Source organism: Ranitomeya imitator, chromosome 3, assembly GCF_032444005.1.
Source record: "Ranitomeya imitator isolate aRanImi1 chromosome 3, aRanImi1.pri, whole genome shotgun sequence".
In the NCBI taxonomy this organism is placed as follows: domain Eukaryota; kingdom Metazoa; phylum Chordata; class Amphibia; order Anura; family Dendrobatidae; genus Ranitomeya; species Ranitomeya imitator.
The window spans coordinates 343,192,767-343,216,611 of record NC_091284.1 but is presented as its reverse complement, the minus strand read 5'-3'; the positions used below and the strand labels follow the sequence as shown (position 1 = coordinate 343,216,611).

At 43.9% G+C, this 23,845-nt stretch overlaps 1 protein-coding gene across 2 annotated transcripts in view; it reads left to right on the top strand.

Moving 5' to 3' along the window:
- The window catches only part of LAPTM5 (lysosomal protein transmembrane 5), a 186,186-nt gene that overhangs the window by 33,525 nt on the left and 128,816 nt on the right, over positions 1 to 23,845 (top strand). The gene's annotated exons all lie outside the window — the stretch shown is intronic.

Genomic DNA, 23,845 nt, shown 5'->3' with positions numbered 1-23,845 from the left:
ATTTACAAAAAAAAAACTGAAAATTCTAATCAATCCCCTTTTCCCAAGCTGAAAAATAAAAGCAGATATTGATATGTCCAATCAACTCCAAAATGGTATTTATAAAAACATCAACTTAGTGTGCAAAAAACAAGATCTCACAAAGATCAATCTATAGAAACTTATAATAATTAAGGGTCTCAGAAAATGGAGGCAGAAAACTTTTTTTTTTTTTTTTTTTACAAATTTCTGATTTCTTTTTTCAGCCACTTAAATACAAAAGGCATATATATGTAATCATGCAAACCTTAAAAATCATATTGCCAGGTTATTTTCATTGCACAACAACTGCTGTAAAAATAAAATCCAGAAAACAATGCCCTAATTGCGTTTTCTTCTGCAATTTAATCACACTTGAATTTTTTTTTAACTTTTTGTCAGTACATTATTTCTTAAAATGAACGGTGTTAATCAAAGCTACAACTCATCCTGCATTGAATAAGCCCATAAGCAGCTATGCCGGTGTCTCTTTGAAGAATGGGAGGAAAAAATAAAGCAAAAAAATTAAAATTGTCTATATGGGGTTAAGAAGTTTATTTACAGGTTCATCTCACAAAATTAGAATATCAAAAAGTTAATTTATTTCAGTTCTTCAATGCATAAAGTAAAACTCATATATTAGAAATTACAATTAGAGTTATGTATTTCAAGTATTTATTTCTGTTCATGTTGATGATTATGGCTTACAGCTAGGGTTGAGCGACCTTTACTTTTATAGGATCGGGTCGGGTTTCACGAAACCCGACTTTATCAAAAGTCGGGTCGAGTGAAATCGGCCGATCCTATAAAAAAGTCGGGGTCGGGGTCGGCCGAAACCCGAAACCCAATGCAGTGCATTGGGTTTCATGGTTCCCAGGGTCTGAAGGAGAGGAAACTCTCCTTCAGGCCCTGCGATCCATATTTTAGTGTAAAATAAAGAATTAAAATAAAAAATATCGCAATACTTACCCTCTGACGCGCCCTGGTACTAACCGGGAACCTTCCTTTCTTCGAATCAGCGCTTTCAGGACCTTCGGTGATGTCGCGGTGACGTAGCGGCTTGTGATTGGTCGCGCGACCGCCCATGTGACCGCCGCGCGACCAATCAGAAGCCGTGACGTCACCGCGACGTCACCGAAGGTCCTGGAAGCGCTGATTCTTAGGAAGGAAGGCTGCCGGAAAGAAGCAGGGCGCGTCCGAGGGTGAGTATATTCCTATTAGGTATATACTCACCCTCGGACGCGCCCTGCTTCTTTCCGGCAGCCTTCCTTCCTAAGAATCAGCGCTTCCAGGACCTTCGGTGACGTCGCGGTGACGTCACGGCTTCTGATTGGTCGCGCGGCGGTCACATGGGCGGTCGCGCGACCAATCACAAGCCGCGACGTCACCGCAAGGTCTTTGAAGCGCTGATTCGAAGGAGGAAGGTTCCCGGTTAGTACCAGGGCGCGTCAGAGGGTAAGTATTGCGATATTTTTTATTTTAATTCTTTATTTTACACTTAAATCTGAATTCCGATACCAATTCCCGATATCTTAAACATATCGGGAATCTGTATCGGAATTCCGATTCCAGATTCAGAAGATCGCCGACTTCATGGCCGACCCCACACTGGGGTCGGATCGGGTTTCATGAAACCCGACCTTGCCAAAAGTCGGCGACTTCTGAATCTTACCGACCCGTTTCGCTCAACCCTACTTACAGCCAATGAAAACCCAAAAGTTATTATCTCAGTAAATTAAAATAATTTATAACACCAACTTGAAAAAATGATTTTAACATCTGAAATGTTGGCCTACTGAAATGTGTGTTCAGTAAATGCACTCAATACTCGGTGGGGGCTCCTTTTTCATCAATTACTGCATCAATTCTGCGTGACATGGAGGTGATCAGTCCGTAGCACTGCTGAGGTGTTATGGAAGCCCAGGTTGCTTTGATAGCAGCCTTCAGCTCGTCTGCATTGTTAGATCTGGTGTCTCTCATCTTCCTCTTGACAATACCCCATGGATTCTCAACCCAACAATGGAGACGAGCTGAAGGCTGCTATCAAAGCAACCAGGCCTTCCATAACACCTCAGCAATGACACACACTTATCGCCTCCATGCCACGTTGCATTGATGCAGCAATTGATGCAAAAGGAGCCCCGACCAAGTATTGAGTTATAAAGTCTTCTAATTTACTGAGATAATGACTTTTGGTTTTTCATTGCCTGTAAGCCATAATCATCAACATTAAAGGGACACTGTCACCTGAATTTGGAGGGAACAATCTTCAGCCATGGAGGCAGGGTTTTGGGGTTTTTGATTCACCCTTTCCTTACCCGCTGCCTGCATGCTGGCTGCAATATTGGATTGAAGTTCATTCTCTGTCCTCCGTAGTACATGCAATCTTGCCTTGCGCAGGCGTGTACTATGGAGGACAGAGAATGAACTTCAATCCAATATTGCAGCCAGCATGCAGCCAGCGGGTAAGGAAAGGGTGAATCAAAAACCCCAAAACCCCGCCTCCATGGCTGAAGATTGTTCTCTCCAAATTCAGGTGACAGTGTCCCTTTAACAGAAATAAACACTTGAAATAGATCACTCTGTTTGTAATGACTCTATATAATATATGAGTTCCACTTTTTTTATTGAAGAACTGAAATAAATTAACTATTTGGTGATATTCTACTTTTGTGATATGCACCAGTATTTGACTAATAGATAATTAGATGGACAGCAAGACGTACAATATATACTGTAGATGTATTGACACTGTCTTATCAGCTACCAATTAAACCGCCGTAGCCTGTGCAAATCGTATTGTGCGGCCACATATTTTTTTGTATTGGAACCACCTTGCTACACAGTGTGTGTAAGAATGTTCAGCACACTTATTAGCTTTCAAATATAACATCCGTATAATATACATAGCTAGGAGACCAAGATGAACCGGATTGACAGACATATAGCAATCATCAAAGTAACAGCCATGCCACACTAGCTATTAATATAGTGCACCTATGCTATTGTAAGCAGGTTACTGGGATGCAACAGACAATGAGGAGACAATGGTACTTAACCAACTCTAGTTATTTAACTAACACAAAAAGGCAAGTATATATAGCCCTGCAGCGCTGGGGTCCTGGGTTTGAATCCCACCAAGGACACTATCTGCAAGGAGTTTGTATGTTCTCCCCGTGTTTGCGTGGGTTTCCTCCGGGTACTCCGGTTTCCTCCCACATTCAAAAAGACATACTGCTAGGGAATTTAGATTGTGAGCCCTAACGGGGACAGCGATGATAATGTGTGCAAACTGTAAAGCGCTGCGGAATATGTTAGCGCTATATAAATAAAAAGATTATTATTATTATTATTATACATGTAAGCACTATATGGCATTAACAGTAACAGGGTCAATACAGTATATTATGTCACAGCAAAGCGACTAAATACAGTACAATATTCTGCATTGAGCAAGGGGTTGGACACGGTGACCCTTGAGTTCGCTTCCAACTCTAATATTCTATCATTCTATGATTCTATCTCATCAATGTTTTATTACAAATATTGTTCTTGCTATCTATCATTTAAATGACTGTTAATGACTTTATGTCTCAAATTCACAGTCATCACTCTCAGTACTGTCTTTCACTAGGGGGACTTGTCAGGGAGTCACAAAAACACTGAACTTTAGGAAGGCAAAGTTTGACCAGCTTAGAGATGCCCTTAATCTGGTAGACTGGGACAATATCCTCAGAAATAAGAATACAGATAATAAATGGGAAATGTTTAAGAACATCCTAAATAGGCAGTGTAAGCGGTTTATACCTTGTGGGAATAAAAGGACTAGAAATAGGAAAAACCCAATGTGGCTAAACAAAGAAGTAAGACAGGCAATTAACAGTAAAAAGAAAGCATTTGCACTACTAAAGCAGGATGGCACCATTGAAGCTCTAAAAAACTATAGGGAGAAAAATACTTTATCTAAAAAACTAATTAAAGCTGCCAAAAAGGAAACAGAGAAGCACATTGCTAAGGAGAGTAAAACTAATCCCAAACTGTTCTTCAACTATATCAATAGTAAAAGAATAAAAACTGAAAATGTAGGCCCCTTAAAAAATAGTGAGGAAAGAATGGTTGTAGATGACGAGGAAAAAGCTAACATATTAAACACCTTCTTCTCCACGGTATTCACGGTGGAAAATGAAATGCTAGGTGAAATCCCAAGAAACAATGAAAACCCTATATTAAGGGTCACCAATCTAACCCAAGAAGAGGTGCGAAACCGGCTAAATAAGATTAAAATAGATAAATCTCCGGGTCCGGATGGCATACACCCACGAGTACTAAGAGAACTAAGTAATGTAATAGATAAACCATTATTTCTTATTTTTAGTGACTCTATAGCGACAGGGTCTGTTCCGCAGGACTGGCGCATAGCAAATGTGGTGCCAATATTCAAAAAGGGCTCTAAAAGTGAACCTGGAAATTATAGGCCAGTAAGTCTAACCTCTATTGTTGGTAAAATATTTGAAGGGTTTCTGAGGGATGTTATTCTGGATTATCTCAATGAGAATAACTGTTTAACTCCATATCAGCATGGGTTTATGAGAAATCGCTCCTGTCAAACCAATCTAATCAGTTTTTATGAAGAGGTAAGCTATAGGCTGGACCACGGTGAGTCATTGGACGTGGTATATCTCGATTTTTCCAAAGCGTTTGATACCGTGCCGCACAAGAGGTTGGTACACAAAATGAGAATGCTTGGTCTGGGGGAACATGTGTGTAAATGGGTTAGTAACTGGCTTAGTGATAGAAAGCAGAGGGTGGTTATAAATGGTATAGTCTCTAACTGGGTCGCTGTGACCAGTGGGGTACCGCAGGGGTCAGTATTGGGACCTGTTCTCTTCAACATATTCATTAATGATCTGGTAAAAGGCTTACACAGTAAAATATCGATATTTGCAGATGATACAAAACTATGTAAAGCAGTTAATACAAGAGAAGATAGTATTCTGCTACAGATGGATCTGGATAAGTTGGAAACTTGGGCTGAAAGGTGGCAGATGAGGTTTAACAATGATAAATGTAAGGTTATACACATGGGAAGAGGGAATCAATAGCACCATTACACACTGAACGGGAAACCACTGGGTAAATCTGACAGGGAGAAGGACTTGGGGATCCTAGTTAATGATAAACTTACCTGGAGCAGCCAGTGCCAGGCAGCAGCTGCCAAGGCAAACAGGATCATGGGGTGCATTAAAAGAGGTCTGGATACACATGATGAGAGCATTATACTGCCTCTGTACAAATCCCTAGTTAGACCGCACATGGAGTACTGTGTCCAGTTTTGGGCACCGGTGCTCAGGAAGGATATAATGGAACTAGAGAGAGTACAAAGGAGGGCAACAAAATTAATAAAGGGATGGGAGAACTACAATACCCAGATAGATTAGCGAAATTAGGATTATTTAGTCTAGAAAAAAGACGACTGAGGGGCGATCTAATAACCATGTATAAGTATATAAGGGGACAATACAAATATCTCGCTGAGGATCTGTTTATACCAAGGAAGGTGACGGGCACAAGGGGGCATTCTTTGCGTCTGGAGGAGAGAAGGTTTTTCCACCAACATAGAAGAGGATTCTTTACTGTTAGGGCAGTGAGAATCTGGAATTGCTTGCCTGAGGAGGTGGTGATGGCGAACTCAGTCGAGGGGTTCAAGAGAGGCCTGGATGTCTTCCTGGAGCAGAACAATATTGTATCATACAATTATTAGGTTCTGTAGAAGGACGTAGATCTGGGTATTTATTATGATGGAATATAGGCTGAACTGGATGGACAAATGTCTTTTTTCGGCCTTACTAACTATGTTACTATGTTACTATGTTACTAGGCCCGCTCCCATTATAGTCTATGTAAGCTCCTCTGACTCTGATCATTACACTGGCCCTAGGTGGGGTCATCAGTATTTCCTGCTAGGCTTCAAGTCCTAGATACAGTATGTGAGTCACTGGGTAGACAGTGTGCTCGTCGCACTGACCATTTCCATTCCTTGAAGCATGGCCCCAGCCCACTCCCTGTACCGTACATCTACACTGGAAGTAATGGCCCACAGGAAAGGTCCTCTGCTACAGCTAAATCATCTCTTGAGCCTGGTTTGGATCTAGTTATGGGCTTCTACTCGCACTACTTACAGATTTCTTACTGTCACTGGTTACGGACTTCTACTGGCACTGTTTATGGACTTCTACTGGTGCTGGTCACAGACTTCTTCTGGTGCTTGGCATTGACATATACTGGTTTGGATCTAGTTATGGGCTTCTACTCGCAATACTTACAGATCTCTTACTGTCACTGGTTACAGACTTCTACTGGCACTGTTGATGGACTTCTACTGGTGCTGGTTACGGACTTCTACTGGCACTGATCACAGTCTTTTACTGATGCTGGCCAGGGACTTCTACAAGAGCTGGTCGCAGATGGACTTATACTGGTGCTGGTCTCCGTCCTGTCTTCCACTAGCTCTGGGCATGAACTTCTAATGGCGCTGCTTACAGATCTACTACTGGCCCGGGTAACGGACTTCTACTGGCGCTGATCACAGACTTCTACTGGTGCTGGGCATGGACTTCTAATGGCGCAGCTTATGGATCTTTTACTGAGGCTGGTCACAGACTTCTACTTCTACTGGCGTGGTGGCGTGGATCTTTCTCTCTTGTCCACTTCCTTACACTATTTGCATAGCATTGCTGCTATATTACACTTTGGATTAAAAGAGTCACATAAAAAAAATAGCATAAAGCATTTGCCGTTACTTTAGCGATTGCTACATCTATAGACATCACATTGATAAATGACTTAAAGACAGGTTTACAATATAGAAACACATTCTATATACAGCACTGTAACTTTACATGGGCTCCACATCATGGTTTATTAATTTATTTTACTCATTTATATAGTGCCATTAATTCCACAGCACTTTATATACATTATTGGCACCGTCCCCGATGGGTCTCACAATCTAAATTCCCTATCAGTATGTCTTTGTAATGTGAGAGGAAACCGAAATACCCGGATGAAACCCAAGCAAACACAGGGAGAACATATAAACTTCTTGCAGATGTTGTCCTTGGTGGGATTTGAATCCAGGACCCCAGTGCTGCAAGGCTAACCATTGAGCCACCGTGCTGCATTCAGTCATTCTTAAACTGTTCCACTTTTATTACAGCACTCACAGCTGATTGTGGAATAGTTAGGAGGAAATAAATTTCATTAACTATTACAACAGTGATATCCTATTACAGCACCACACTTAACTTAAGGCCCCTTCACATTAAGCGACGCTGCAGCGATACCGACAACGATCCGGATCGCTGCAGCGTCGCTGTTAGGTCGCTGGAGAGCTGTCACATAGACAGCTCTCCAGCGACCAACGATCCCGAGGTCCCCGGTAACCAGGGTAAACATCGGGTTACTAAGCGCAGGGCCGCGCTTAGTAACCCGATGTTTACCCTGGTTACCAGCGTAAAAGTAAAAAAAAACAAACACTACATACTTACCTACCGCTGTCTGTCCCCGGCGCTCTGCTTCTCTGCACTCCTCCTGCACTGGCTGTGAGCACAGCGGCCGGAAAGCAGAGCGGTGACGTCACCGCTCTGCTTTCCGGCTGACCGACGCTCACAGCCAGTACAGGAGGAGTGCAGAGAAGCAGAGCGCCGGGGACAGACAGCGGTAGGTAAGTATGTAGTGTTTGTTTTTTTTTACTTTTACGCTGGTAACCAGGGTAAACATCGGGTTACTAAGCGCGGCCCTGCGCTTAGTTACCTGATGTTTACCCTGGTTACCAGTGAAGACATCGCTGGATCGGCGTCACACACGCCGATCCAGCGATGTCCACGGGAGATCCAGCGACGAAATAAAGTTCTGGACTTTGTTCAGCGACCAACGATCTCCCAGCAGGGGCCTGATCGTTGGTCGCTGTCACACAGAACGATTTTATTAACGATATCGTTGCTACGTCACAAAAAGCAACGATATCGTTAACGATATCATTATGTGTGAAGGTACCTTTAGTTCATCTGGTCTCTCAGGAGGTACGCAAAACCCCTCGCCAGCCTTCTAGGGAGCCAGGCCCAAGTAGGTGTTATTTACTTTTGTGGTTAAGTCTGTACAGGGACAAGTTGACTCTCTTTGTAAGTTCTTTCCTTCTACCGTTACCCATGTGAGTGTGTGAACACGTCCATAACAGCTAGGAGCCAGATTTTATACACTTATGATAATGGGACTGAATGCAAAAATAGAAATAAGTGGTTAAGAGGTGTGTCCAATACTTTTGGCTATGTCATCCATATATATATAGTATGTATATATATATATATATATATATATATGTATATTGTGATGCCCAGGAGACCGGGGTACCCAGCACCGGACCAATGGGGTCTGTCTCTTGAGGGGGATGTCACGGGTGGCTTGACCCGGTGCTGTGGCCTCAGGCAATGCACAGTGTAAGGGGTATCATGAGGGAACAGGCACTTACTTGATCAGCAGCAGGTTCTCCCAGCGGTGATGATCCTGATCCTGGATAGATGGCTATTGTCCAAATGAAAGACTGAGGCACTGAAACGTTTAACCAGTTTACTTCAACATAAAGGGATTTACAATCCAGTCCTGTCACCGGAGTCTGTATGGGAACTCTGAGTTACTTTGACCCTGCCGGGGTCTTCGCCTCTTATTGTACGCAGTTTCTGTGTGGCCCTGCTGCTGTATGTGAACTGGCTGCCGGCCCAATCTGTCCCCTCCGGACCCTGGTTCGACGGGCAACCCGAGTCCTTTTATCGGCTTACCCCCTCCGGGAGTACCGCTGAACTCTGTGTCTGTTGCTGCGTCCGGCCCTAGTGAAGCTGATATCACCTCACGTTTTTCCGGTTGCTGTATTATATATAATGAATACAGCCGCGGATCCGGTATCCGTCTTTGCGCCTTTTCTGGGTAGTGATTAGTGCTACCCGGTTCTCACAATGTCCTTTTTCTCTGTCCATCTTCTCCTCAGGCCGGTGATTTGGGCCTGGAAACCGTCATAGGGCTGTTAGAAATTCAGCTGTATGACCTCTCACTTTCAACTCCTTAGCCCAACTGCCCAACTGCCAGTTCTTCTCTCAGACCAGAATGGATCAAGGGGAGTCTCTGGAGCTCTCCCTTCTGGCCGGAGGAGGTAGTGCAGTCTTGCTATTTTAGTATTTGTATTCAGTGTCAGTAACTATATTTGTGGCAAATACCTCTAGGGGTGCCACATTCCCCCTTAGTTAAGAACAGCACTCCGGGACTGTGGGACGATAACATTTTGAAATAACAATTAATATGTACAGAGTCTTAAAAATGAAAAGTTACAAAAACCACTCAAAGAAACAAAAATAGAGTTCTGTAAAAAGTCACTTCAAATAGCGTCCATTAATACAGTTCTATCCTTGAAGGTACTAGGAAAGGCACTGCACTTTGTGTCCAAGAATTTAGGTCCATTTTTCCAACAGAGTTATCAATATAACGTCTAAAGAAAGTTCAAAAAGAGCAAAAAGCAAAGTTCAAAAAGCAGTCTTTCCGGAGCTTTGATTTAGTGCCTCCGGGCTGATAAAAAGTTCAAGAATATGCAAGAAGTTCATACAGACAAGTCTCTGTAGGTACTGGGCTTAAACGTTGCAGAATGATAACAATGACTATAGTTTTATAGTTGGTAATCTGCATACCTGGCCGGTAATTGACCCTGGGTACTACGCTGTGATCTACGTAACAGCGGTATCTCTCCATGTGGTGTACTACTGTCTACTGCGGATGTAGTATCTGCCCGCTCTGCTAAAGATAATTCCACGACTATGGAGTTGGCAAGTCCACCGTGAATGGGATCACTCTGATCAGGAATCTGTTCTTCCTGGCCTGGAATCTCCTGTAGTACGGGGTCAGCCTCTTCCTGTCTTGGGACTTCTGGTATTGGGTTCGGTGTTGGGTAAAAGGCCACCATGGGAACCACTACTGCACCATGGTATGTTAGTAGGGTTTTGGGAAAGTCTCCTATACAGGTGTGATACATTTCCTCTTCTTTTTCCTTTACTGGTTGGACCTGCATGGGTTGAATAACTTCTGGTTCTGGCTGGACAACTTCTGTCTCTTTCAGTGCTTCCGGACATAATTTAAGATTGTCTCTTGACACTAGTACAGATGATAAGCCCCCGTTTTTGCTAATGAGACACATTTTAGGATTATCCATTGTTGTTGGTAAAACTGTGTAGGGTACGGCTTCCCACTGATTGTCTAGTTTATTGGTTCGACGATTTCTCTTGAGCAATTGGTCACCCGGTCTTAATGGGGTCGCTAGAGCATTCTGCTTGAAAGTTCGCTCTTGTCTTTCTCTAGTTTGCTGAAGGCTTCTTTCCACACTCTCTTGCACTTGGCGATACTGCTTTTGCCGTATGATATCCCAATTGGAGTCTTGGACTTCTGCGTCTGGTTTCAGAATTCCCATTTCTAGATCGATTGGTAATTGGCCGGGTCTTGCACGCATAAGGTAAGCTGGGGTGCAATTGGTGGAACTCACCGGGACATGATTATACAGATCCACCAAGTCAGGCAATTTCTCTGGCCATTGATTCCTTTCTGCCTCAGGTAAAGTCTTTAGTAGTTCTATTACAATATGGTTCATCTTCTCGCATAAGCCGTTTGTTTGTGGATGATAGGCCGCCGTCCGGATCTTTTTGCAACCATACATATTACAGAATTCTCTGAAGATCTCTGATTCAAAGGCTGTACCTTGGTCGGTGAGAACCTGTTCCGGATATCCATGGGGTCTACAAAAGTACGTTTGGAACGCTTTGGCTGCTGTTTTTGCTGTCAGATCTTTTACGGGTACTACTACCAAGAAGCGTGAATAATGGTCCACGATGGTCAAGGCATAGACATAGCCGGACCGGCTTGGTGTCAACTTCACGTGGTCCATGGCTACAAGTTCAAGTGGTTGTTTGGTGATTATGGGCTGCAGTGGTGCTCTTTGGTTCTTTTGATCATTTCTTCTGAGGTTGCACGGGCCACAATTTCTGCACCACTGTTCGATTGATTTTCTCATCCCGACCCAATAAAATCTTTCTCTTAGAAGTACTTCTAACTTTTTCCAACCGAAGTGACCAGCACCATTATGGTAAGCTTCGAGGACCATCTTGACATCTTGTTTAGGCACGATAATCTGCCAAACCAATTCATGTGTTTTCGGATTGGTGTACCTTCTACAGAGCTTCCCTTGATACAGGAACATTTTGCCTCTCTCTTTCCAGAGTTGATGCATCTCTTCTGGGGCATCCTCATCGGGATATGCACTTTGCTCAGTTAACAGTTCCTTCACCAACTTCACAGCCGGATTGCTGTCTTGGGTGTCAGCCCATCTATGGTGTGCTAACGGATTAAAATTCACCTCTTGTTGTTTCTGATAGGTACTTGACTGATGATGTTTTGCCTTGGGATGATGGAAGGCTGGTAGTTCAATTTCTTCAAGCTCCCCCGTTTCTTCTTCTACATCTCTCAAGTGTGGCATCCGGGATAGGGCATCAGCATTTCCATTCTTGCGACCTGCCCGAAACTTGATCTTGAAGTTGTAATTAGATAACCGGGCTATCCATCGCTGTTCTAACGCACCTAATTTGGCTGTGTCCAGGTGGGTCAACGGATTGTTGTCAGTATAGACAATAAATTCTGCAGCAGCCAGATAGTGTTTGAAACGTTCAGTCACAGCCCAAACTACTGCCAGTAGTTCCAATTTGAAGGAGCTATAATTTTCTGGATTTCTTTCAGTAGGCCGGAGCTTTCTACTTGCAAAGGCGATGACTTTCTCCCGACCTTCTTGCTTTTGTGACAGCACCGCTCCTAGTCCCACATTACTGGCATCGGTGTAGAGGATGAAAGGTTGATGGTAATCTGGGTATGCCAGAACCTCTTCTCCGGTTAGTGCCTTCTTTAGTTGTTCAAAGGAGTCTTCCCTTTCGTCGTTCCACTGAAAAGGAGGGTTTCGGTTTGAAGGTTTCTTCGTCTGCCCTACCAAGGTGTCTTGCAAGGGTGCTGCCAACTTGGTAAATCCTTTTATAAATCTGCGATAGTAACCCACCAATCCCAGGAATTGTCTCACTTCTTTTGCGCTGGTAGGTCTTGGCCAATCCCTTATGGCGCTTATTTTCTCGGGATCTGGTGCTACTCCCTCCGAACTCACGATGTGTCCCAGGTACTGTACCTTTGGCTTGAGAAGGTGACATTTGGATGGCTTGACTTTCATGCCATACCTGGATAAGGCTTCGAACACTTCTGCCAGGTCTATTAAGTGTTGTTCGTAAGTCTCTGAGTAGACGATCACATCATCTAGGTACAGGAGGACGGTCTCGAAGTTCTTGTGTCCGAGGCAGCATTCCATCAGCCGCTGGAAGGTACCGGATGCGTTGCAGAGTCCGAACGGCATGCGATTAAATTCACATAGACCCATTGGTGTGGTGAATGCCGTCTTTTCCTTATCTCTCTCAGCCACAGGGACTTGCCAATATCCGTTTGTTAAGTCTAAGGTGGAAAAATAATTAGCAGATTTCAAAGCAGTTAAGGACTCTTCTATCCTAGGCAAGGGGTAGGCGTCTTTATGGGTGATGTTATTAATCTTCCGGTAGTCTACGCACATTCTCATGGTTCTGTCCTTCTTTTTGACAATCACTAGAGGGGCCGCCCAGGGGCTACAGCTGTCTCTTATTACCCCGGCCTGTTTCATCTCCCTCAGCATATCTTTTGCACATTGATAGTGAGCGGGCGGTATGGGTCTATATCTTTCTTTTATTGGGGGATGGTCACCGGTGGGGATTGTGTGTTCTACCCCTTCTATCCGTCCGAAGTCCAATGGGTGTTTACTGAAGACTTGTTCATATTCCGTCACTAGCCTATACACCCCTTGTTTTGGATGGGTAGGTGTTGAATTTATGCCCACGTGTAGCTGTTGGCACCAATCCTCCAATTCTCCATCTGAGCCGTTGACTTCCACCTGACAGGTTGGTTCTAAGGGCTCAATGGTTGTGATGGCATTGTTGTCAACAGTAAATAGCTTTGCCACTGTAGCATACCTTGGCAAAGTGATCTCTTCCTCTCCACAGTTCAAAAGTCGTACCGGCACTCGTCCCCGGTGTACCCCGACTACCCCTCGTGCTGTGAGTATAGTGGGCCTGCTGTCGGTGTACACTGGTTCTATTAAGGCTTGATAATCTCGTCCTTTAGTACCAATGGCTGCTCTACACCATACCAGCATTTCTGTTTTTGGTGGGATTACAATAGACGTTGGATCACTTACCCTCACACTGCCGATTTCTCCACCTGCAACTTCTACCTGTTGCCTTAACATCAATACTTTTATTTCCCTCCGGAGAACTCTCTGCTGGTAGGATTGGGCAGTTTCAGCAATTTGCTGTAAGACAGAAATAACTTCGGAAAAGCAGTTCTCTAACACATTCATTCCTATCAATACAGTGGGTTCACAGTTCCGCCGGTCAATATCAACAACAATTATACCCTGTTTCTTCAATTCTACTTTACCAATCTTTATGGTCATCTCCCTGAATCCTAGTTTCGGTACCAACTTACCATTACTGGCCCATATATCTAGTTCAACATCAGAGGGCCCTTTATCAATATCTGCATCAGCCCAGTATCTCTTATAAAGGATATACGGTATAGATGAAATCTGGGAACCTGTGTCCAGCAAAGCGTTGAGGGGAATTCCGTCCAGCACGATAGGGATAATGGGTCGTCCTCCGATGTACCTGTCGTGCCAGGGTGTTGGGCCTTGAAAGTTCATTCCTGCGAAGCGGCCCGCATTCCCAGGGGATTCCCGTTTAAATCACAATCTCGTGCAAAGTGGCCTGGCTGCTGGCAATGGCGGCAAATGGGCTGTCCATCCGGTTGGTAGCGGTCGCGGGGTCGTCCTCTCCATGTCGGGTATCTCCGGGGTCTCATCCATGGAACATCCTCTCTACAGTTTGCCAACTCCATCTTGTGTCCTCTCATCTCCTGCATGGTTTTAGCCATTGAAGCAACAACATCAGCTAAAGAGTCAAGCTTTTGTTGAAGAGCCTCATTAGTACTGGGCCCCAGGGGCTTAGCAATGGCCCCAGACATAGCTGATGTCACTGGCACTCCCTGTTGTTGAGGTGCCTCTGCCATGGGTTGCGCAGGATCCTGATCCCGAGGTGCCTCTGCCAGCTGGAGACGTATAGCGCTCTCCTTTAATTGGGCAAATGTCAATTCAGGGTTCTTAAAAACAAGCATGCTCACATGCCCCCGGTGAGAAGGGGTGTAGAGTCCCTCCATAAATTGATCACTTAGCAGTTTATCCGCTCCGGTGTTAAAAATGGGTTCAGCCAGTGTAAGTGATTTAAGGGCTTCCTGCAGGTTTAAGGCAAAGTCTCTCATGCCCTCATTAGCTTTTTGTTTGCAATTAAAGAATCGTATTTTAGCTTTGCTGCTGGCCGTGGTTTCAAATGTAGCTTTTAATCCAGCAAATATGCGTTCAACAGTGCCTTTTAGATCAGCTGCCCATGCTGTGACTTCTCGCTTAGCATGGCCACTTAACTGCATCATCAGGAGACTAACACGCTGAACTTCACCCACGGGGAACATGTCAAAATGGGCCAGCATCTTTTCTCTGAAATCGTCAAGGGTATTAGGCTCACCTTCATACATTGGAAGCCACGGGCCACCCGGGGTATATGGCATCAGCACCGGCATGATGGGCGCCGCTCCTTGCACCGCTGCGCTACCGGACTCTCTATCGACACTCTGTCTTTCAGCTGCATTAGCGTCGCCGGGTGCTGCGGCGTCTCCGTGCTGCGACATACTGTGCCCCCTTAGTTAATTCGGACCCTTCCGGTCCTCCGCTTCCGTCGGGATAGTGTAGATTCGTTATGCTGCGCAGCAGGATTGGTTTTTCCCTTGCTCTGACGTCAGAGCGCTCAGCTAGGTGCCGCCCACAATAACACGCCCCCTGCTTCTCCCGCCCGCCGCGCGCTCCGTAATGGCGGATTCTGAAGTTTTTCAGTCAGACTGGGGCTCAAGTAATGGCGTAGCCCAATTAACAGTGTCGTGCCTAACGGTTACGAGGTGATTACCTCAGGAGATGGCGGCCTTCTTTACTCTATTATAACCAATGGGGAAAAGTCACTTTCAATAGTTTTCAATGGGGAACGGAATTTTCTTTAATAAAGTCAATTTTCAAGATTTTTCATCCAAGTTTTCACAGTTTTGGGCTCCAATCACGGCACACAATACCCGGTATACGGGCTGGCTGAATCCTGTTCGTGACGCCAATTGTGACGCCCAGGAGACCGGGGTACCCAGCACCGGACCAATGGGGTCTGTCTCTTGAGGGGGATGTCACGGGTGGCTTGACCCGGTGCTGTGGCCTCAGGCAATGCACAGTGTAAGGGGTATCATGAGGGAACAGGCACTTACTTGATCAGCAGCAGGTTCTCCCAGCGGTGATGATCCTGATCCTGGATAGATGGCTATTGTCCAAATGAAAGACTGAGGCACTGAAACGTTTAACCAGTTTACTTCAACATAAAGGGATTTACAATCCAGTCCTGTCACCGGAGTCTGTATGGGAACTCTGAGTTACTTTGACCCTGCCGGGGTCTTCGCCTCTTATTGTACGCTGTTTCTGTGTGGCCCTGCTGCTGTATGTGAACTGGCTGCCGGCCCAATCTGTCCCCTCCGGACCCTGGTTCGACGGGCAACCCGAGTCCTTTTATCGGCTTACCCCCTCCGGGAGTACCGCTAAACTCTGTGTCTGTTGCTGCGTCCGGCCCTAGTGAAGCTGATATCACCTCATGTTTTTCAGGTTGCTGTATTATATATAATGAATACAGCCGCGGATCCGGTATCCGTCTTTGCGCCTTTTCTGGGTAGTGATTAGTGCTACCCGGTTCTCACAATGTCCTTTTTCTCTGTCCATCTTCTCCTCAGGCCGGTGATTTGGGCCTGGAAACCGTCATAGGGCTGTTAGAAATTCAGCTGTATGACCTCTCACTTTCAACTCCTTAGCCCAACTGCCCAACTGCCAGTTTTTTCTCTCAGACCAGAATGGATCAAGGGGAGTCTCTGGAGCTCTCCCTTCTGGCCGGAGGAGGTAGTGCAGTCTTGCTATTTTAGTATTTGTATTCAGTGTCAGTAACTATATTTGTGGCAAATACCTCTGGGGGTGCCACAATATATATATATATATATATATATATATATATATATATATATATATATATGTATATATATATATATACTGTATATATATGTATATATATATATATAGCTAGGATGGAAAGGTTTAATTAGGGAATTGAAATGTTGCTGCATGGGCCAATTAACAGTCCTTCACTTTTTCACATCATTAGAAGTGGTGTTTGTTTTTCTTGAGATATAGATATGCTAGATAGATAGAAAGATAGATAGATAGATAGATAGATAGATAGATAGATAGATAGATAGATAGATAGAAAGATAGAAAGATAGAAAGATGGATGGATGGATGGATGGATGGATGGATGGATGGATGGATGGATGGATGGATGGATGGATGGATGGATGGATAGATAGATAGATAGTCATGAATTATAGATTTTTAGGCATTTTATGGATTCAACTTGCATTGAACTTATAAAATAGTAATTATATAAGATCAATCTTTCCGCTTATACAAGCATTTTTCCAACTTACAATGTTTGAAATTCCACTATTCCCCTTGCCCATTATGAATAGATGTAGTTACACAATACCCATTTAATTTGGATGGCAATTTAAAGTAATTTCTATAAACTTAACTGAAAAACAATTACAGAGTGAATATGACTAAATAAATAAAATCAAGACTAATTTTATATGACATAAAACAAAATGTATTTATCATTACCTAACACAGAATCCCTTTTATAAATCAATAACACACATCTTTATTATCTAAATTCAATGAAAACTTGTCATATGCAGAGAATACTTTCCACTCCAGACACAATCATTCTTGCCAGATTATCATTATTGTAATAACTGTTTACAGCGATAATTATGTAACATGCATAGACAGTTGGTGTTACAATTACCACATCCCTATTAAAGACAAACAATAAAACCGCACAAAATAAATAGCGCATATGCAGGCCAAGAAGTGGGGAATTGCAGGCTTTTACCCAAAGTCATGAATTCAATCATTGAGTGATTATACTTCCTTTCATACAAAATGTTCTATACGGCATTAAAACAATAAAACCCAGTAAAAATAGAGATAAAACAATGTAAGAATAGAATCTGGCTCATTACACAATCTGTAAATTCATCAGCCTTATATATTCCACAATGCATGATCACTCACAATATATCAAAAAGTCAGAGCAGCTATAGCAATCAAGGTCACCAAAGATCTATTTGTAATCTACTTAGGTAGGGTATTTAGACATACACTGTGTGCAGAATTATTAGGCAAGTAGTATTTTAGAGGATTATTTTTATTATTGATCAACAACTATGTTCTTAATCAACCCAAAAGACTCATAAATATCAAAGCTTATTATTTTTGGAAGTTGGAGTGGAGTTTTTTTTAGATTTGGCTATCTTAGGAGGATATCTGTTTGTGCAGGTAACTATTACTATGCAGAATTATTAGGCAACTTAATAAAAACCAAATATATTCCCATCTCACTTGTTTATTTTCACCAGGTAAACCAATATAACTGCAAAAAATTTAGAAATAAAGATTTCTGACATGCAAAAACAAAACCCCAAAAAATTAGTGACCAATATAGCCACATTTCATTATGATGACACTCAACAACCTTCCATCCATAGATTCTGTCAGTTGCTTGATCTGTTTACGATCAACATTGTGTGCAGCAGCCACCACAGCCTCCCAGACACTGTTCCGAGAGGTGGACCGTTTTCCCTCCCTGTAGATGTCACATTTTATGAGGGACCACAGATCCTCTATGGGGTTCAGATCAGGTGAACAAGGGGGCCATGTCATTATTTTTTCTTCTTTGAGACCTTTACTGGCCAGCCACGCTGTGGAGTAGTTGGAGGCATGTGATGAAGCATTGCCCTGCATGAAAATCATGTTTTTCTTGAACGATACTGACTTTTTCCTGTACCACTGCTTGAAGAAGTTGTCTTCCAGAAACTGGCAGTAGGTCTGGGAGTTGAGCTTCACTCCATCCTCAACCCGAAAAGGTCCCACAAGTTCATCTTTGATGATACCAGCCCATACCAGTACCCCACCTCCACCTTGCTGGCGTCTGAGTCGGAGTGGAGCTCTCTGCCCTTTACTGATCCAGCCTCTGGCCCATCAAGAGTCACTCTCAATTCATCAGTCCAAAAAACCTTTGAAAAGTCAGTCTTAAGATATTTCTTGGCCCAGTCTTAACATTTTATCTCTCTTCTGACCCATTTTGCCAAAGGAAAGGAAGTTGCCTAATAATTAAGCACACTTTATATAGGGTTTTGATGTCTATTTAACTCAATAAAGGACCAATGTTCAGTATCTGGCCACAGCCACTATTCTGAACAGATCTAGCTGACACTTGCATCGGGAACAGCTGATTGACAAGAGTGCCGGCTGTCGCATCCCAAAAGATCAGACATTGATGACCTATTGTTAAAGTTTCAGACAACCCCTTTAAATAAAGAATGAATATGCACACATAGAGAGAGAAGGATGATGGGCACAGATTTTTTGGGACAGTACGGATTCCCTTATTTTAATTATTGCAATATTTTCTGATTTCACAGTTTTACTGTTACAAGAGTTTAACCCCTTCATGACCCAGCCTATTTTGACCTTAAAGACCTTGCCGTTTTTTGCAATTCTGACCAGTGTCCCTTTATGAGGTAATAACTCAGGAACGCTTCAACGGATCCTAGCGGTTCTGAGATTGTTTTTTCGTGACATATTGGGCTTCATGTTAGTGGTAAATTTAGGTCAATAAATTCTGCGTTTATTTGTGATAAAAACGGAAATTTGGCGAAAATTTTGAAAATTTCGCAATTTTCACATTTTGAATTTTTATTCTGTTAAACCAGAGAGATATGTGACACAAAATAGTTAATAAATAACATTTCCCACATGTTTACTTTACATCAGCACAATTTTGGAAACAAAATTTTTTTTTGTTAGGAAGTTATAAGGGTTAAAATTTGACCAGCGATTTGTCATTTTTACAACGAAATTTACAAAACCATTTTTTTTAGGGACCACCTCACATTTGAAGTCAGTTTGAGGGGTCTATATGGCTGAAAATACCCAAAAGTGACACCATTCTAAAAACTGCACCCCTCAAGGTACTCAAAACCACATTCAAGAAGTGTATTAACCCTTCAGGTGCTTCACAGCAGCAGAAGCAACATGGAAGGAAAAAATGAACATTTAACTTTTTAGTCACAAAAATTATCTTTTAGCAACAATTTTTTTATTTTCCCAATGGTAAAAGGAGAAACTGAACCATGAATGTTGTTGTCCAATTTGTCCTGAGTACGCTGATACCTCATATGTGGGGGTAAACCACTGTTTGGGCGCACGGCAGGGCTTGGAAGGGAAGGAGCGCCATTTGACTTTTTGAATCAAAAATTGGCTCCACTCTTTAGCGGACACCATGTCACGTTTGGAGAGCCCCCGTGTGCCTAAAAATTGGAGCTCCCCCACAAGTGACCCCATTTTGGAAACTAGACGCCCCAAGGAACTTATCTAGATGCATAGTGAGCACTTTGAACCCCCAGGTGCTTCACAAATTGATCCATAAAAATGAAAAAGTACTTTTTTTTCACAAAAAAATTCTTTTAGCCTCAATTTTTTCATTTTCACATGGGCAACAGGATAAAATGGATCCTAAAATGTGTTGGGCAATTTCTCCTGAGTACACCAATACCTCACATGTGGGGGTAAACCACTGTTTGGGCACATGGTAAGGCTCGGAAGGGAAGGAGCGCCATTTGACTTTTTGAATGAAAAATTATTTCCATCGTTAGCGGACACCATGTCGTGTTTGGATAGCTCCTGTGTGCCTAAACATTGGCGCTCCCCCACAAGTGACCCCATTTTGGAAACTAGACCCCCCAAGGAACTTATTTAGATGCCTAGTGAGCACTTTAAACCCTCAGGTGCTTCACAAATTGATCTGTAAAAATGAAAAAGTACTTTATTTTCACAAAAAAATTCTTTTCGCCTCAATTTTTTCATTTTCACATGGGCAGTAGGATAAAATGGATCATAAAATGTGTTGGGCAATTTCTCCCGAGTACGCCGATACCTCATATGTGGGGGTAAACCACTGTTTGGGCACACGGCAGGGCTCGGAAGGGAAGGCGCGCCATTTGACTTTTTGAATGGAAAATTAGCTCCAATTGTTAGCGGACACCATGTCGCGTTTGGAGAGCCCCTGTGTGCCTAAACATTGGAGCTCCCCCACAAGTGACCCCATTTTGGAAACTAGACCCCCCAAGGAACATATCTAGATGCATATTGAGCACTTTAAACCCCCAGGTGCTTCACAGAAGTTTATAACGCAGAGCCATGAAAATAAAAAATAATTTTTCTTTCCTCAAAAATGATTTTTTAGCCTGGAATTTCCTATTTTGCCAAGGATAAAGGGAGAAATTGGACCCCAAATATTGTTGTCCAGTTTGTCCTGAGTACGCTGATACCCCATATGTGGGGGTAAACCACTGTTTGGGCGCACGGCAGGGCTCGGAAGGGATGGCACGCCATTTGGCTTTTTAAATGGAAAATTAGCTCCAATCATTAGCGGACACCATGTCACGTTTGGAGAGCCCCTGTGTGCTTAAACATTGGAGATCCCCCAGAAATGACACCATTTTGGAAACTAGACCCCCAAAGGAACTAATCTAGATGTGTGGTGAGGACTTTGAACCCCCAAGTGCTTCACAGAAGTTTATAACGCAGAGCCATGAAAATAAAAAAAAAAAATTATTTTCTCAAAAATGATCTTTTAGCCTGCAATTTTTTATTTTCCCAAGGGTAACAGGAGAAATTTGACCCCAAAAGTTGTTGTCCAGTTTCTCCTGAGTACGATGATACCCCATATGTGGGGGTAAATCACTGTTTGGGCACATGCCGGGGCTCGGAAGTGAAGTAGTGACGTTTTGAAATGCAGACTTTGATGGAATGCTCTGTGGGCGTCACGTTGCATTTGCAGAGCCCCTGATGTGGCTTAACAGTAGAAACCCCCCACAAGTGACCCCATTTTGGAAACTAGACCCACAAAGGAACTTATCTAGATGTGTGGTGAGCACTTTGAACCCCCAAGTGCTTCATAGAAGTTTATAATGCAGAGCCGTGAAAATAATAAATACGTTTTCTTTCCTCAAAAATAATTATTTAGCCCAGAATTTTTTATTTTCCCAAGGGTTACAGAAGAAATTGGACCCCAAAAGTTGTTGTCCAGTTTCTCCTGAGTACGCTGATACCCCATATGTGGGGGTAAACCACTGTTTGGGCACATGCCGAGGCTCGGAATTGAAGTAGTGACGTTATGAAATGCAGACTTTGATGGAATGCTCTGCGGGCGTCACGTTGCGTTTGCAGAGCCCCTGATGTGCCTAAACAGTAGAAACCCCCCACAAGTGACCCCATTTTGGAAACTAGACCCCGAAAGGAACTTATCTAGATGTGTGGTGAGCACTTTGAACCCCCAAGTGCTTCATAGAAGTTTATAATGCAGAGCCGTGAAAATAATAAATACGTTTTCTTTCCTTAAAAATAATTATTTAGCCCAGAATTTTTTATTTTCCTAAGGGTTACAGGAGAAATTGGACCCCAAAAGTTGTTGTCCAGTTTCTCCTGAGTACGCTGATAAACAGCCTAAACAGTAGAAACCCCCCACAAGTGACCCCATTTTGGAAACTAGACCCCCCAAGGAACTTATCTAGATATGTGGTGAGCACTTTGAACCCCCAAGTGCTTCACAGACGTTTACAACGCAGAGCCGTGAAAATAAAAAATCATTTTTCTTTCCTCAAAAATTATGTTTTAGCAAGCATTTTTTTAGATTCACAAGGGTAACAGGAGAAATTGGACCCCAGTAATTGTTGCGCAGTTTGTCCTGAGTATGCTGGTACCCCATATGTGGGGGTAAACCACTGTTTGGGCACACGTCAGGGCTCGGAAGTGAGGGAGCACCATTTGACTTTTTGAATACGAGATTGGCTGGAATCAATGGTGGCGCCATGTTGCGTTTGGAGACCCCTGATGTGCCTAAACAGTGGTAACCCCTCAATTCTACCTCCAACACTAACCCCAACACACCCCTAACTCTAATCCCAACTGTAGCCATAACCCTAATCACAACCCTAACCGCAACACACCCCTAACCACAACCCTAACCCCAACACACCCCTAACCCTAACCACAACACACCCCTAACCACAACCCTAATTCCAACCCTAACCCTAAGGCTATGTGCCCACGTTGCGGATTCGTGTGAGATATTTCCGCACCATTTTTGAAAAATCCACGGGTAAAAGGCACTGCGTTTTACCTGCGGATTTTCCGCGGATTTCCAGTGTTTTTTGTGCGGATTTCACCTGCGGATTCCTATTGAGGAACAGGTGTAAAACGCTGCGGAATCCGCACAAAGAATTGACATGCTGCGGAAAATTCAACGCAGCGTTTCCGCGCGGTATTTTCCGCACCATGGGCACAGCGGATTTGGTTTTTCATATGTTTACATGGTACTGTAAACCTGATGGAACACTGCTGCGAATCCGCAGCGGCCAATCCGCAGCCAAATCCGCACAGTGTGCACATAGCCTAATTCTAAAGGTATGTGCACACGCTGCGGAAAACGCTGCGGATCCGCAGCAGTTTCCCATGAGTTTACAGTTCAATGTAAACCTACGGGAAACAAAAATCGCTGTACACATGCTGCGGAAAAACTGCACGGAAACGCAGCGGTTTACATTCCGCAGCATGTCACCTCTTTGTGCGGATTCCGCAGCGGTTTTACAACTGCTCCAATAGAAAATCGCAGTTGTAAAACCGCAGTGAAATGCGCAGAAAAAAACGCGGTAAATCCGCCATAAATCCGCAGCGGTTTAGCACTGCGGATTTATCAAATCCGCAGCGGAAAAATCCGCAGAGGAACAGAATACGTGTGCACATACCGAAACCCTAACCCTAGCCCTAACCCTAGCCCTAACCCTACCCCTACCCCTAACCCTACCCCTAACCCTACCCCTAACCCTAACCCTACCCCTAGCCCTAACCCTACCCCTAACCCTACCCCTAGCCCTAACCCTAACCCTAGCCCTAACCCTACCCCTAACCCTAACCCTATTCTAACATTAGTGGGAAAAAAAAAATTTCTTTATTTTTTTATTGTCCCTACCTATGGGGGTGACAAAGGGGGGGGGTCATTTATTATTTTTTTTATTTTGATCACTGAGATATAATCTATCTCAGTGATCAAAATGCACTTTGGAACGAATCTGCCGGCCGGCAGATTCGGCGGGCGCACTGCGTATGCGCCCGCCATTTTGGAAGATGGCGGCGCCCAGGGAGAAGACGGACGGGACCCCGGCTGGATCGGTAAGTATGATGGGGTGGGGGTGACCACGGGGGGGGATCGGAGCACGGGGGGGGAATCGGAGCGCGGGAGGGGTGGAACGGAGAACGGGGGGCGTGGAACGGAGCACGGGGGGGCTGGAACGGAGCACGGGGGGTGGAACGGAGCACCGGGGGGGTGGATCGGAGTGCAGGGGGGGTGATCGGAGCACGGGGGGGTGATTGGAG